At 43.7% G+C, this 14395-nt stretch overlaps 1 long non-coding RNA gene across 1 annotated transcript; it reads right to left on the bottom strand.

The window, feature by feature from the left end:
- Nucleotides 1-12427: 12427 nt before the first annotated feature.
- Nucleotides 12428-13634, bottom strand: LOC121542019. The gene is made up of 4 exons (XR_005995811.2): nt 13525-13634; nt 13152-13230; nt 13010-13045; nt 12428-12911 (listed from the first exon to the last, which is right to left on the bottom strand). It is a non-coding gene; the product is annotated as an uncharacterized LOC121542019 (long non-coding RNA).
- Between the last annotated feature and the right edge of the window lie 761 nt (nt 13635-14395).

Below are 14395 nucleotides of genomic sequence, written 5' to 3' on the forward strand. Positions count from 1 at the left end.
GTGGGCCAAAAACCATACAAAGGGCCAGAGCGCCATCTATGGCGCCACACCGGGACCGAACCGACGGGTTGAATAATATTACTGGATTCACTTCATTAAAGCCGTTTTTTTTTATTATTACGTTGAAAAAATCTGAAGGTGCACGTGCCCTTGTGCCTCCATGGGCATTACGCCTCTTTGGACTGGTGGCTTCAGTTAATTTCCTGCAATTCTACACATTTAGCCATGGGGCAGAGAGAACATTTAGCAATTTTATAACACATTTAATGCAATTCTACTCATGGGGAAGAATAAACAAAATCTGTTTTACAGCTAATGTCCTGCAATTCTACCCATTTTTCCATAATATAATTATTATAATTTTTTAGCTCTTTTAAACGCCCACAAGAGCGGACATGCACTTTTTTCCAGCTGAAAGACGCTTACCCGTGATGTTGCACAACGATTGAAGTCAAAAAGTATCCGTTTTAGTCAAAGTATGATATATTTGGTGTTGAAATTGGAAATCCTACGTGGTAACTTCTGATATTTTCCGTGACAATGCCGTGTGTTTCCTCTATGATATGATGTGCTAATACTTTTCATTCTACATTTCTTTTCAGGGATGGGTTTTATTTGCATGTACCACCCACCATTATGGCATTGTTTATTAATCAGAAACACCGGCTAAGTTCTTCCTCTTTGTTAGCAGTTTTGTCATGTTCACAGTTTTCCTGCGATTGGGCTACTTTGAAAACTATGTCGCGGGTGAATATTTATTTGTTGCGGGTTTTTGGGCTATTTCTAAGTTGCACCGCGGCCACCATGGGATTTCTCTTAAAAATATATTTCACAGTGACCTGCTGCTGACTGTGAGGCAGGCTGTTGCTGAGTGAAATCTCCAAAGAAAGCTTTGGCAATATGTACATTGTTACGTCATGCCAATAAAGCAAATTGAATTGAGAGGTGGAGGAGTGTGTGTGTGTGTGTGTGTGTGTGTGTGTTGAGAGAGCAGTACTGCTATTGGCTGAGTCACGTGAGCGAGAGAAGCGAGAGCAGCACGCGCGCAGGTTGTGACTTTTTACCAGTTGTAGGTAGGCTATTTAGATTGTCATTATGGAGACACCTATTTCCAACCATTTTCCATAAAACATATTAATATGTTAGAACTGATTCACATCAATAAATAATGGAGACAAAGCACTGGAAAACGACTGTGGGCGCACTAGAGCGCATTACATACATTCGTATGAAGCAAAGTGTGTTATGCATGCTCAGTTTTTGGTTCTGGGGGGCTGCCCGAGTGGAAATTTGAAATGGAAGGTATGGAACTCCCTCGCGTGGTTCTTTTTATGGGGAAAAGTCTTCAATGAAACAGACATTAGGCTAAATGTGAAGAATTATACATTTGCCTCTGTTGGCCATCAAGTAACCTATTAATGTATATGCCATTGTAGGCTACCATTTGATAAAATAAATATGTTGAAGTGATGATATCACTGGAGTCATTACAAATCAATCTGTGCCATTTGTGTAGCCTACCTGGAGCTGGCAAACCAATTTAATAAATAGCCTAGAACTTCAGTTTATTGTTGTTGTAGCCTTGTGTTATTATGCAATTATTAATGGTAAGGTTTAGTTCATTAAATTGGAAATTATCAAAGCTCTATCGCAATTGCGATCAGTTGTTAGAACTCATTAGATTTACAGTAACAGTAGTCAGGTTAGGCTACAGGTAAAACAAATTCAAAAAAATACACACTGGCTGTTGTTGACAAGCATATTCAGTTCATAAACAGTACCAGTCAAACGTTTGGACACACCTACTCGTTCAAGGGTTTTTCTTTATTTTTACTATTTTCTACATTGTAGAATAATAGTGAAGACATCAAAACTATGAAATAACACATATGGAATCATGTAGTTACCAAAAAAGTGTTAAACAACAAATCGAAATATATTATATTTCAGATTCTTCAAAGTAGCCACCCTTTGACTTGATGACAGCTTTGCACATTCTTGGCATTCTCTCAACCAGCTTCACCTGGAATGCTTTTCCAAAAGTCTTGAAGGAGTTCCCACATATGCTGAGCACTTGTTGGCTGCTTTTCCTTCACTCTGTGGTCCAACTCATCCCAAATCATCTCAATTGGGTTGAGGTCGGGTGATTGTGGAGGCCAGGTCATCTGATGCAGCACTCCATCACTCTCCTTCTTGGTCAAATAGCCCTTACACAGCCTGGAGTTGTGTTGGGTCATTTTGTAATTATTGTAGGTAAGTATTGTATTCGTCTGAGCCCGGTGAAGCACGAAGCTAGCTAACCCACTACCTGGACTAGCTAGCGGGTAGCTACTGGTAACTATTAGCACTGTGGATAGTTGTTTCACGCCTGCGAGTACCTGTAATTACGCCAGCTAGCTGCCTACAATAATTACATACAATAATGCCTACCATTCAGCTGTTTTTCTAACCTCATTGTCTGAAGCTTTAACGTTAGGTAGTAAGTAGCTACTGTGCTCAAAATGTAGCTAGCTTGTTGCTACCTGGATAGCTACTAAACAATAGCTGGAACGACCTAGCGAACAGACGCGAACTGGCTGAGTCAATTCAGTGGCTAGCTTTGCACTTGGCTAGCTAACAGTAGCTGCTAGGGGTAAGTTATAACCTACATTTATGTTTTGTTTTTACATACTGGTAGCCAGAGTCGTTCAAGGGAATTCGGGACATGGGTGACTAGTTAACGTTAGCTTGGCTCTCTGTGTGTTCGTGCCGTGGGAGGACGGGTTTCTTCGTTGGCAGAAAGCAATGGCTAGCTAGTATGCTAACTATTCTAGCTAACTAACTGGCTGAATAAGTTGACGACGGACTCGCTCAAGCTGTCGGGACTAACCCACAACGTTAGACACGGACACGTATGATCTGCTTGGCTTGTTGTCACACTGGTGGTTTGTTGTGGCCGAGTATTGGTGCTAAACCGTGTTGTTGGAGTCCAGCATGCTAGTTGGCTGTGGCGTCATATGACTAGGTGCCCTGGATGGTTTTCACGGAAGAATACTGTACCAAGTTAGCTAGCTGAATAAACTAAGTTAGTCTATTCCTAGAAAACATTGAACCGCTGTAGTTTACAACAATGATAGTTTTTGAGGTGGAAGTTGGGAGAGTTATATTTGGGTGTTTCAGTGAAACGTAAGTGAGGGAGGCCCCGCTCTCTCGCTTTCCCAGATGTTTAGTTCATTTCATTCCGATCTCCTTTGCATTATTGTAGCCATTTTCTGTAGCCTGTCAACTATGCCTCTGTCTATCCCTGTTCTCTCCTCTCTGCACAGGCTATACAAACGCCTCACACCGCGTTTCTGCTGCCTCTCTAACCTAGTGGTCCCTGCACGCACGACCCACGTGGAGTTCCAGGTCTCCGGCAGCCTCTGGAACTGCCGTTCTGCGGCCAACAAGGCAGAGTTCATTTCAGCCTATGCTACCCTCCAGTCCCTCGACTTCTTGGCGCTGACGGAAACATGGATTACCACTGAAAACACTGCTACTCCTACTGCTCTCTCCTCGTCTGACCATGTGTTCTCGCATACCCCGAGAGCATCTGGTCAGCGGGGTGGTGGCACAGGAATCCTCATCTCTCCCAAGTGGACATTCTCCCTTTTTCCCCTGACCCATCTGTCTATCTCCTCATTTGAATTCCATGCTGTCGCAGTCACTAGCCCATTCAAGCTTAACATCCTTGTCATTTATCGCCCTCCAGGTTCCCTTGGAGAGTTCATCAATGAGCTTGACGCTTTGATAAGTTCCTTTCCTGAGGATGGCTCACCCCTCACAGTTCTGGGTGACTTCAACCTCCCTACGTCTACCTTTGACTCATTTCTCTCTGCCTCCTTCTTTCCACTCCTCTCCTCTTTTGACCTCACCCTCTCACCGTCCCCCCCTACTCACAAGGCAGGCAATACGCTTGACCTCATCTTTACTAGATGTTGTTCTTCTACTAATCTCACTGCAACTCCCCTCCATGTCTCCGACCACTACTTTGTATCCTTTTCTCTCTCGCTCTCCTCCAACACTACTCACTCTGCCCCTACTCAGATGGTAATGCGCCGTCGCAACCTTCGCTCTCTCTCTCCCGCTACTCTCTCCTCTTCCATCCTATCATCTCTTCCCTCTGCTCAATCCTTCTCCCTCCAATCTCCTGATTCTGCCTCCTCAACCCTCCTCTCCTCCCTTTCTGCATCCTTTGACTCTCTATGTCCCCTATCCTCCCGGCCGGCTCGGTCCTCCCCTCCTGCTCCGTGGCTTGACGACTCATTGCGAGCTCACAGAACAGGGCTCCGGGCAGCCGAGCGGAAATGGAGGAAAACTAGACTGTTTCTGCTGCTAAAGCTACTTTCTACCACTCTAAATTCCAAGCATCTGCCTCTAACCCTAGGAAGCTCTTTGCCACCTTCTCCTCCCTGCTGAATCCTCCTCCCCCTCCCCCCCTCCTCCCTCTCTGTGGATGACTTCGTCAACCATTTTGAAAAGAAGGTTGACGACATCCGATCCTCGTTTGTTAAGTCAAATGACACTGCTGGTCCTGCTCACACTGCCCTACCCTATGCTTTGACTTCTTTCTCCCCTCGCTCTCCAGATGAAATCTTGCGACTTGTGACGGCCGGCCGCCCAACAACCTGCCCGCTTGACCCTATCCCCTCCTCTCTTCTCCAGACCATCTCCGGTGACCTTCTCCCTTACCTCACCTCGCTCATCAACTCATCCTTGACCGCTGGCTATGTCCCTTCCGTCTTCAAGAGAACGAGAGTTGCACCCCTTCTCAAAAAACCAACACTCGATCCCTCTGATGTCAACAACTACAGACCAGTATCCCTTCTTTCTTTTCTCTCCAAAACTCTTGAACGTGCCGTCTTTAGCCAACTCTCTTGCTATCTCTCTCAGAATGACCTTCTTGATCCAAACCAGTCAGGTTTCAAGACTGGTCATTCAACTGAGACTGCTCTTCTCTGTGTCACGGAGGCTCTCCGCACTGCTAAAGCTAACTCTCTCTCCTCTGCTCTTGTCCTTCTAGACATGTCTGCTGCCTTTGATACTGTGAACCATCAGATCCTCCTCTCCACCCTCTCCGAGTTGGGCATCTCCGGCGCGGCTCACTCTTGGATTGCGTCCTACCTGACTGGTCGTTCCTACCAAGTGGCGTGGCGAGAATCTGTCTCCGCACCACGTGCTCTCACCACTGGTGTCCCCCAGGGCTCAGTTCTAGGCCCTCTCCTATTCTCGCTATACACCAAGTCACTTGGCTCTGTCATATCCTCACATGGCCTCTCCTATCATTGCTACGCAGACGACACACAACTGTGGTCCTCTGTAGCTCAGCTGGTAGAGCACGGCGCTTGTAACGCCAAGGTAGTGGGTTCGATCCCCGGGACCACCCATACACAAAAAATGTATGCACGCATGACTGTAAGTCGCTTTGGATAAAAGCGTCTGCTAAATGGCATATTATTATTTATTATTAATCTTCTCCTTTCCCCCTTCTGATAACCAGGTGGCGAATTGCATCTCTGCATGTCTGGCAGACATATCAGTGTGGATGACGGATCATCACCTTTAGCTGAACCTCGGCAAGACGGAGCTGCTCTTCCTCCCGGGGAAGGACTGCCCGTTCCATGATCTCGCCATCACGGTTGACAACTCCATTGTGTCCTCCTCCCAGAGTGCGAAGAGTCTTCGCGTGACCCTGGACAACACCCTGTCGTTCTCCGCTAACATCAAGGCAGTGACCCGATCCTGTAGGTTCATGCTCTACAACATTCGGAGAGTACGACCCTGCCTTACACAGGAAGCGGCACAGGTCCTAATCCAGGCACTTGTCATCTCCCGTCTGGATTACTGCAACTCACTGTTGGCTGGGCTCCCTGCCTGTGCCATTAAACCCCTACAACTCATCCAGAATGCCGCAGCCCGTCTGGTGTTCAACCTTCCCAAGATCTCTCACGTCACCCCGCTCCTCCGCACACTCCACTGGCTTCCAGTTGAAGCTCGCATCTGCTACAAGACCATGGTGCTTGCCTACGGAGCTGTGAGGGGAACGGCACCTCCGTACCTTCAGGCTCTGATCAGTCCCTACACCCAAACGAGGGCATTGCGTTCATCCACCTCTGGCCTGCTGGCCCCCCTACCTCTGCGGAAGCACAGTTCCCGCTCAGCCCAGTCAAAACTGTTCGCTGCTCTGGCACCCCAATGGTGGAACAAGCTCCCTCACGACGCCAGGACAGCGGAGTCACTCACCACCTTCCGGAGACACTTGAAACCCCACCTCTTTAAGGAATACCTGGGATAGGATAAAGTAATCCTTCTACCCCCCCTTACCCCACCCCAAAGAAAAAACATAAAAATAAAAAAACATATTGTAAAGTGGTTATCCCACTGGCTATATGGTGAATGCACCAATTTGTAAGTCGCTCTGGATAAGAGCGTCTGCTAAATGATGTAAATGTAAAAAATGTAAATCTATTGTCCTGTTGAAAAACAAATGATAGTCCCACTAAGCGCAAACCAGATGGGATGGCGTATCGCTGCAGAATGCTGTGGTAGCCATGCTGGTTAAATGTGCCTTGAATTCTAAATGGGCTCTTACAGGCTCTGCATGGTCAATCTGACATCTGCAGTGGTCTTCCAGCATTTACTGCCATGAGGCCTCTGCAGAAGTCAGAGCAAACATCCGTTTAGGCTTCGTGGAGCAGAGCACAGCTGTTGTGAAGGAAGTCGTCAAGGAAGTGTGTTTGTGTTTATACAGGACCTCCCGCCCCCACCTACCATCAACCAATCATGTCAATGCAGAGCTATATGGAGCCCTCCACATTGTTACAACATTTGAGAGGTGCACAGCGATGCGGTACAGAGCTTGATTGATTTGGCCTCTGCATGCCTCCTGATGCTTTGAAATTGCATCATACCTTCCATACGAAGCCTCCGACCACATTGTCGAATCAAGCATAAATGGGCTTTTAGGATATCCATAGTACCGGAGCATAAATGGGCTTTTAGGCTATCCATAGTACCGGAGCATAAATGGGCTTTTAGGCTATCCATAGTACCGGAGCATAAATTGTCTTTTAGGCTATCCATAGTACCGGAGCATAAGTAGGCTTTTAGGCTATCCATAGTACCGGAGCATAAATGGGTTTTTAGGCTATCCATAGTACCGGAGCATAAGTAGGCTTTTAGGCTATCCATAGTACCGGAGCATAAATGGGCTTTTAGGCTATCCATAGTACCAGAGCATAAATGGGCTTTTAGGCTATCCATAGTACCGGAGCTTCATCTTATTATTTCTATTACTATGGCGGATTCGCTGGTTTTGAGATACTGGTTTTCCCTATCCATCTGTGGCAAAGTTTTGCCTAAACGTTTATGACAAATCCAGCTCCAGAACCAGCCATAGCCTAGCCAGCTGGCTAATCTTTTGAATACGGTGTAGCAACAAGAGATAACATTACCTGGCTAAGGTTAGCATGCCATCTACATTGTCAGCACCCTACTTGTTGTTATTTCTCCAATCCAGCCTGCATCATTCTTCGGAGGTGGAACCTCAACGAGAATTTCTTCGAAATAGGGGTGGCATTGCCCTCTGGGAGGGGCCTTTAAAGCTAAATTGCTACAATTCTACAAATGTTTCCATTATTTTATGTCATGTTAATACAACCTGGACTCAGGGGTAGACGTAACATGATAAATGTAAGTCAGAGACACTCCAATTAGTATGATATGTTACCTTTCGTATGGTATGTATTAATTTGTGGATGTCCATCACCATTTTCGTATGACATGTTACAAATTACAATTCTTATTAAACGTTATGAATTGCAGTGCTTACAATATGTAACCGAATTGCAATTCGTACATGTTACACATTTTCAAAATGTATGATATTTTAAAAATCTTCGCAAAATAACTGTTTTGGATGCAGCGGTGTTAGCTAGAATGCTAATGCTGTAGCAAAAGCTAGCCAAAGAGCCATTTTACTGGTTGAAGTTTAAGTAATAATAGTATGCCATTTAGCAGACGCTTTTATCCAAATCGACTTACAGTCATGCGTGCATATTTTTTTTTTGTGTATGGGTGGTCCCGGGGATCGAACCCACTACCTTGACGTTACAAGCGCCGTGCTCTACCAGCTGAGCTACAAGTGATTTTTAAGTATAATGCAGTTGATTTGTGATGATGACACAAACATTATATTAAGCAGGACATTAATACCAGCCTTACAATCCAATTATAATCCAAAAGTAGTGTGAAATGCACTCATAATCAACATGTACAGTTGAAGTCGGAAGTTTACATACACTTAGGTTGGAGTCATTAAAACTCGTTTTTCAGCCACTCCACAAACTTCTTGTTAACAAACTATAGTTTTGGCAAGTCAGTTAGGACATCTACTTTGTGCATGACACAAGTAATTTTTCCAACAATTGTTTACAGACAGATTATTTCACTTATAACTCACTGTATCACAATTCCAGTGGGTCAGAAGTTTACATACACTAAATTGACTGTGCCTTTAAACAGCTTGGAAAATTCCAGAAAAGGATGTCATGGCTTTAGAAGCTTCTGATAGGCTAATTGACATCATTTGAGTCAATTGGAGGTGTACCTGTGGATATATTTCAAGGCCTACCTTCAAACTCAGTGCCTCTTTGCTTGACATCATGGGAAAATCAAAAAAGACCTCAGAAAATAATTGTAGACCTCCACAAGTCTGGTTAATCCTTGGGAGCAATTTCCAAACGCCTGAAGGTACCACATTCATCTGTACAAACAATAGTACGCAAGTATAAACACCTTGGGACCACGCAGCCGTCATACCACTCAGGAAGGACAAAGTTGTGGCAAAATGGCTTAAGGATAAGAAAGTCAAGGTATTGGAGTGGCCATCACAAAGCCCTGACCTCAATCCTATAGAACATTTGTGGGCAGAACTGAAAATGCGTGTGAGAGCAAGGAGGCATACAAACCTGACTCAGTTACACCAGCTCTGTCAGGAGGAATGGGCCAAAATTCACCCAACTTATTGTGGGAAGCTTGTGGAAGGCTACCTGAAACGTTTGACCCAAGTTAAACAATTTAAAGGCAATGCTACCAAATACTAATTGAGTGTATGTAAACTTCTGACCCACTGGGAATGTGATGAAATAAATAAAAGCTGAAATAAATCATTCTCTCTACTATTATTCTGACATTTCACATTCTTAAAATAAAGTGGTGATCCTAACTGACCTAAAACAGGGAATTTTTACTGGGATTAAATGTCAAGAATTGTGAAAAACTGAGTTTAAATGTATTTGGCTAAGGTGTATGTAAATGTACGACTTCAACTGTAAATAGAGGCTTCTTTTTGCTGGCCTTCTATAAGAACTCCCCCTTGTTCTGCTACCAACTCGCGCGCATCGCCCTCGTGCGGCAATGTTTGCAAACACAGAAAGGTCTATGAAGAGGGTTTCCTGCAGATGCAGGAATGCCCACATGCAGGAACGCCCCGAATTGCGGGCTGAACTTGCACCCTTCTCCCATCCCCATGTATTTTTGGATAGGGCCAATGCAATTTTGAGGTCACGTAGGCCAACAATACAATAACAACATTTTAATGTTGTAGGCCTACACCCTACACGTTTGAAGATAGGGCTATATCGTTATGTAAATCAAACGATCGGATGGTTTCAGTTGGAAACTGCGTCGCCAGCCAGGCATCTTAACATGGCAGGTGCCCCACAGACAGCCCAAGGTGCGCCCACCGTGACAGACAGGACAACCAGCCAATCCCTAGTGTCCTTTTCCTCCATATCCAGAGGACCCGCATCTGATTGGTTGCTAAGGGCGGGGTGCAGCCATCCCTACCCAGAGAACTGTCACCAGACCAGGCACGACTCCGGGAGGGAAGAGAGAAGAGACGAATTGATGCAAACACGAGAATCAAACTACAAACAAACAAGACCGATACACCGAGAAATGTACAAATAAACACCGGTTAAGACGCGCATAAGGTAGAGTGCATTTTGTTGTCAATTCTAGCGATGTCTGATGGGGATGTTTTGTGGCTGGCTTGCCTACAACAATACGAGACAGCCATGTCTCGTATCTTGTCTCGATAACACACACTGACTGTGCCACTGTACTTGGTGGCTAGATAACCAGCTAGCTAGCTTCAACGAAAATACACGGTTCTTCACCATGAATAGCCTATTTTATCACAATTGTTTAGTCAAAGAAACGCCGCCGTTGCGTTGCAGATCAACATGTTGTAAACCATCTGATGCACCCCGTGGATATACCATTTGCTCTGAGATAAGAGATTATGTGCAAGAATAGGTGATGATGGTAGGCGAGGATGCTCAGCTGCCAGGCTTTTACTACGGGTCGTCCGTGTTTCAAGATGGTTGTGTCGAGGAATATAGGTAGTAGGGAAGAATAATTATTTTGGTGGTTCTATTAGGGTAATGTTATACTCAGTAATTCTACCGTATTTAAATCACTATTATTTAAAGCTGTGTTTAGGTCTGTCTGTCTGTCTGATCAGATCGCTTTGTCTGTCCCGCGCATGAAACATCTTCCTCCAGAATATTGGAACATTAATAAACCCGGGCAGTTCGAAAGGTTACAATTCTGATTCCGAAGTTCAACCGCTCTCCCTCGCCGCCTCTTGCTCCGCCTGTGTAATGACTGAGTGAGTGTAGGCTAGTAGATGGACACTTGTTCATTCCCGCGGGATGCCATTGCGACCCGGTCTGTGTGTGTTTAAAAAGAAAAAGCGCGTCAAAATAATTTGCATGTGAATTATTGATCAGTCATCTTTCTGGAGCCTTGTTGTACCATCTGGTTTGGTGTGTAGGCTACAGGGTCCCGTTTGCTACACACTGTAGGCCTTGCTTTATTGTGTAATGCTTTGTCGCCTGCTGTGTCAATTCAGGATAAAAAAATCCTATGTGATTTGACCTGCCCTATAGGACTACAAACTGTTTATATGTTCTTTGTTGTTTACAATAAGTTACTCTACACTACAGTGGAAGTATCAACATCATACTATTTTTGAAATATAGTGTAATTGTCGTGTTATAATCATCGGTGTCAAATTGGCAATGGGGTCACTGCCACTGGGCTTGAACCAATGATTTCACTGCACCTATCCGGTGTATGTAACAAAACGTGTTTATTTATTTATATATGCACTATATGACTGATAGGAGGCGCTGTGTTAAAGCCAACATGCCTCCATATTTGCACTCCCCCACCATTGTAAAACATATTTTGGAAGCTATAGAAATGCTTTAAATAAATGTCTACATTCGTTTTTTGCCACATTTATTATATTACATACACCTTAATGCATACTCTTACATTATATTATGTGAGCTAAACACACACAAATTAAAAGAAGGGATACTTTAAGGGATACTTTGGGATTTTGGCAATGAGGCCCTTTATCTACTCCCACAGTAAGATGAAGTACTGGATGCTATTTTTATGTCTGTGTCCAGTATGAAGAAAGTTAGAGGTAGTTTCACGAGCCAACGCTAACTAGCATTAGCACAATGACTGGAAGTCTATGGGTATTTACTAGCATGCTACTGTAATGTTACTGTCCCCACTACAACAAAACAATACATAAAATACATGTGTAATTTAATTGAAATACTGTAGAGTTCCATTCATTCCTATGGAGAACTGCTACTACTGGGGAGTGCCAAAATGGCCGACTTGTTGCTTCAAAATCCTATTGTCCCTAACCCCTAACCGTAACCCTAACCCTTGACCTAACCCCTAACCCTAAACCTAACGCTAACCCTAAATCTAATCCTAATTTCTTCCCTAACCCTAATTCTAACCCCTAAACCTAAAAAAAAGCATTTTTCCTTGTGGGGACCGGCGAAATGTCCCCACTTGTCTGAAATGTCCCTTGTTTTACTATCCTTGTGAGGACTTCTGGTCCCCACAACGATAGTAAAACCAAACCACAGACACACTCGATGGCACTGGATGTGTGACACTGTCTCTGTCTCTCTGTCTCTGTCTCTGTCTCTGTCTCTGTCTCTGTCTCTGTCACACTGTGCTACCGGCTAGGTAGATGGGCTATAGTAGACCAGCCCACCCACCCACTCATTTTGGTTGCTCAATGATGTACAGTATATAAACATAGTTCTGGTTGCTACACTCTTAGAAAAAAAGTTTCCTTATAGAACCAAAAAGGGTTATATCGCTTGCTTCATATATGGAACCCCTAAAAGTTCTATATAGAACCCTAGAGGTTCTTCTTCACTCAACCAACATGGTTCCATATAGAACCCTGTATGGTACCATTATTGAATTATGGCTACTATTATTCAAATAGTAATATCTTGAGCTAAGACAATAATTTAATAACATTTTAAATAATGGAGAAAAGAACAAAAGAATACCAGCATAGTTTTTAGAATTTATCGTCATTATATGCAAATATAGTTTGGAAATATGCACTGGTTGCCAGGGGAGGCATCTCATTGTTTGAATGATGTCCCACGTCAACTCTGGCTGACTCTTGCAGTACAATACAATACAATTCAATACCATACAATATACTTTGTCCATTAGTTACAGTGAACAACAAAAATGTGTGTTCTGCTCCGTTCTCAATCCCCCCTCAAACATACAGTTGAGACGAGCACAGGTTCCAGCTGCAGTGCAGCGCCCCAGGATGGAGAGCATGTTGTGGGTTTAAGGGCCTTGCTCAAGTGTCCAACGGTAGGGAAATGTTTTGAGGATGTGAACCCAGAAGCCCTTCAGTTGTCAGATCTATTCCACCTGTTATTTTTTTCCAGTGCCCGGCCTGAGATTCAAACCGGCCACCTTTCGACCACAGGTTCAACTCCTGCCACAGGTTCAACTCCTTAGCAGGGCTACCTGCTTGACTGGTTCCAGAGGAGAAGAAACATGAGTTAATCTGCCAAAATGAAGACAAAATGCTATGCAGACATAATAATCATTATGATGTAGAAGAACAACTTACATGCAGCAGCAGCCGAAAGAGAGATCCTCTGCCAGACTAAGCAAAACATAGATGGTGTGTTAAAAGTAATGTAATGATTAACGAGGCTATTGAATCACCAAGATTTATTATACATAATTTATGATAAATCATTTATACATACCTCCTCTCAGTCAGCAACAGTCTTCTAATGGCTTCATGAAACATAGGCTAGTCCCCTCAATTGACTCCACACTGTAATACTGAAATAAAAGTAACAATTAGCTAATTGCAAATGTCAGTCTGGGTCTGTAGCTCTATTTGGCATATCCCATAATACATAAAACAATGTTTATTTGAAAGAGTTAGCTGGCTAGCTTGTAAAGTGGTGAATTAAAGTAGCATATTTCTTTCTGTTTAGCTAGCTAAGTTAGCTAGCTAGCTAGCTTGCAAACATGCTCACATTTTTATAATGATTCAACTTTATTTATCTAGCCTATAGTTTATCATATGATTTTGGCTTTATATATTTGAATTAAATAATAAACGTTGCTTACCTTAATACATTGAAAAATAACGTACTTATTGGTAGGCTACTTGCAAGTTGGTTCAACCACTGTCCTTTTGTGTCAACATGCAGGAATGGATTGGCAGTTGGTTTTTGAATCTGAATGGCAGTTCAATTTTGAATTGACCGAAAGGTTCTATATGGAACCCCATTTTTTCATCTAAGACTGTATGCTTTTATTAAACACATAATTATCTCTTGCTAGCCTTTAGTTTGCAACAGCACAGGTTTCTATGAACCTTCCTGTTTGCCACTCAGACCTCTGCAGCAATGTTGCAAAATAGGAATTCGCTCTTCGTACCATAGTGAGCTAATGGTGTCGGACATCAGCTAGCCATTTTTCTTACCAGGCAAAATCATGCAGCATCATTTAGGTGGATAAAAATGTCAATGGAAAATAGCTAAAACAAATGAAAAGGGAATGTTAGCTGTCATCTCAGGGTTTGATGTGACTGGGTTAGCTTTTGTTAGCTGTTGTTTTCTAAAATTCCCATTACACTCTGGGATAGGGACAGAACCCTAAAGGTTCTTTGCCTTCACTGGGTGTATATAGAGAACCTTTTTTAGTAAATGGTTCTTTAATCTCGTCCAAACCTTATTTTGTAAGTGTATGTAATATTGATGCTGCTTACATACAGTGCTGTCTGTCTGTCTGTCTGTCTGTCTGTCTGTCTGTCTGTCTGTCTGTCTGTCTGTCTGTTCGTCTGTCTGTCTGTCTGTCTGTCTGTCTGTCTGTCTGTCTGTCTGTCTGTCTGTCTGTCTGCCTGCCTGCCTGCCTGCCTGCCTGCCTGCCTGTCTGTCTGTCTGTCTGTCTGTCTGTCTGTCTGCCTGTTAGCATTAGCCAGTCGTTTTGTGGCCAT

This window comes from Coregonus clupeaformis, unplaced genomic scaffold (genome assembly GCF_020615455.1).
Source record: "Coregonus clupeaformis isolate EN_2021a unplaced genomic scaffold, ASM2061545v1 scaf1226, whole genome shotgun sequence".
Taxonomy (NCBI): Eukaryota; Metazoa; Chordata; class Actinopteri; order Salmoniformes; family Salmonidae; genus Coregonus; species Coregonus clupeaformis.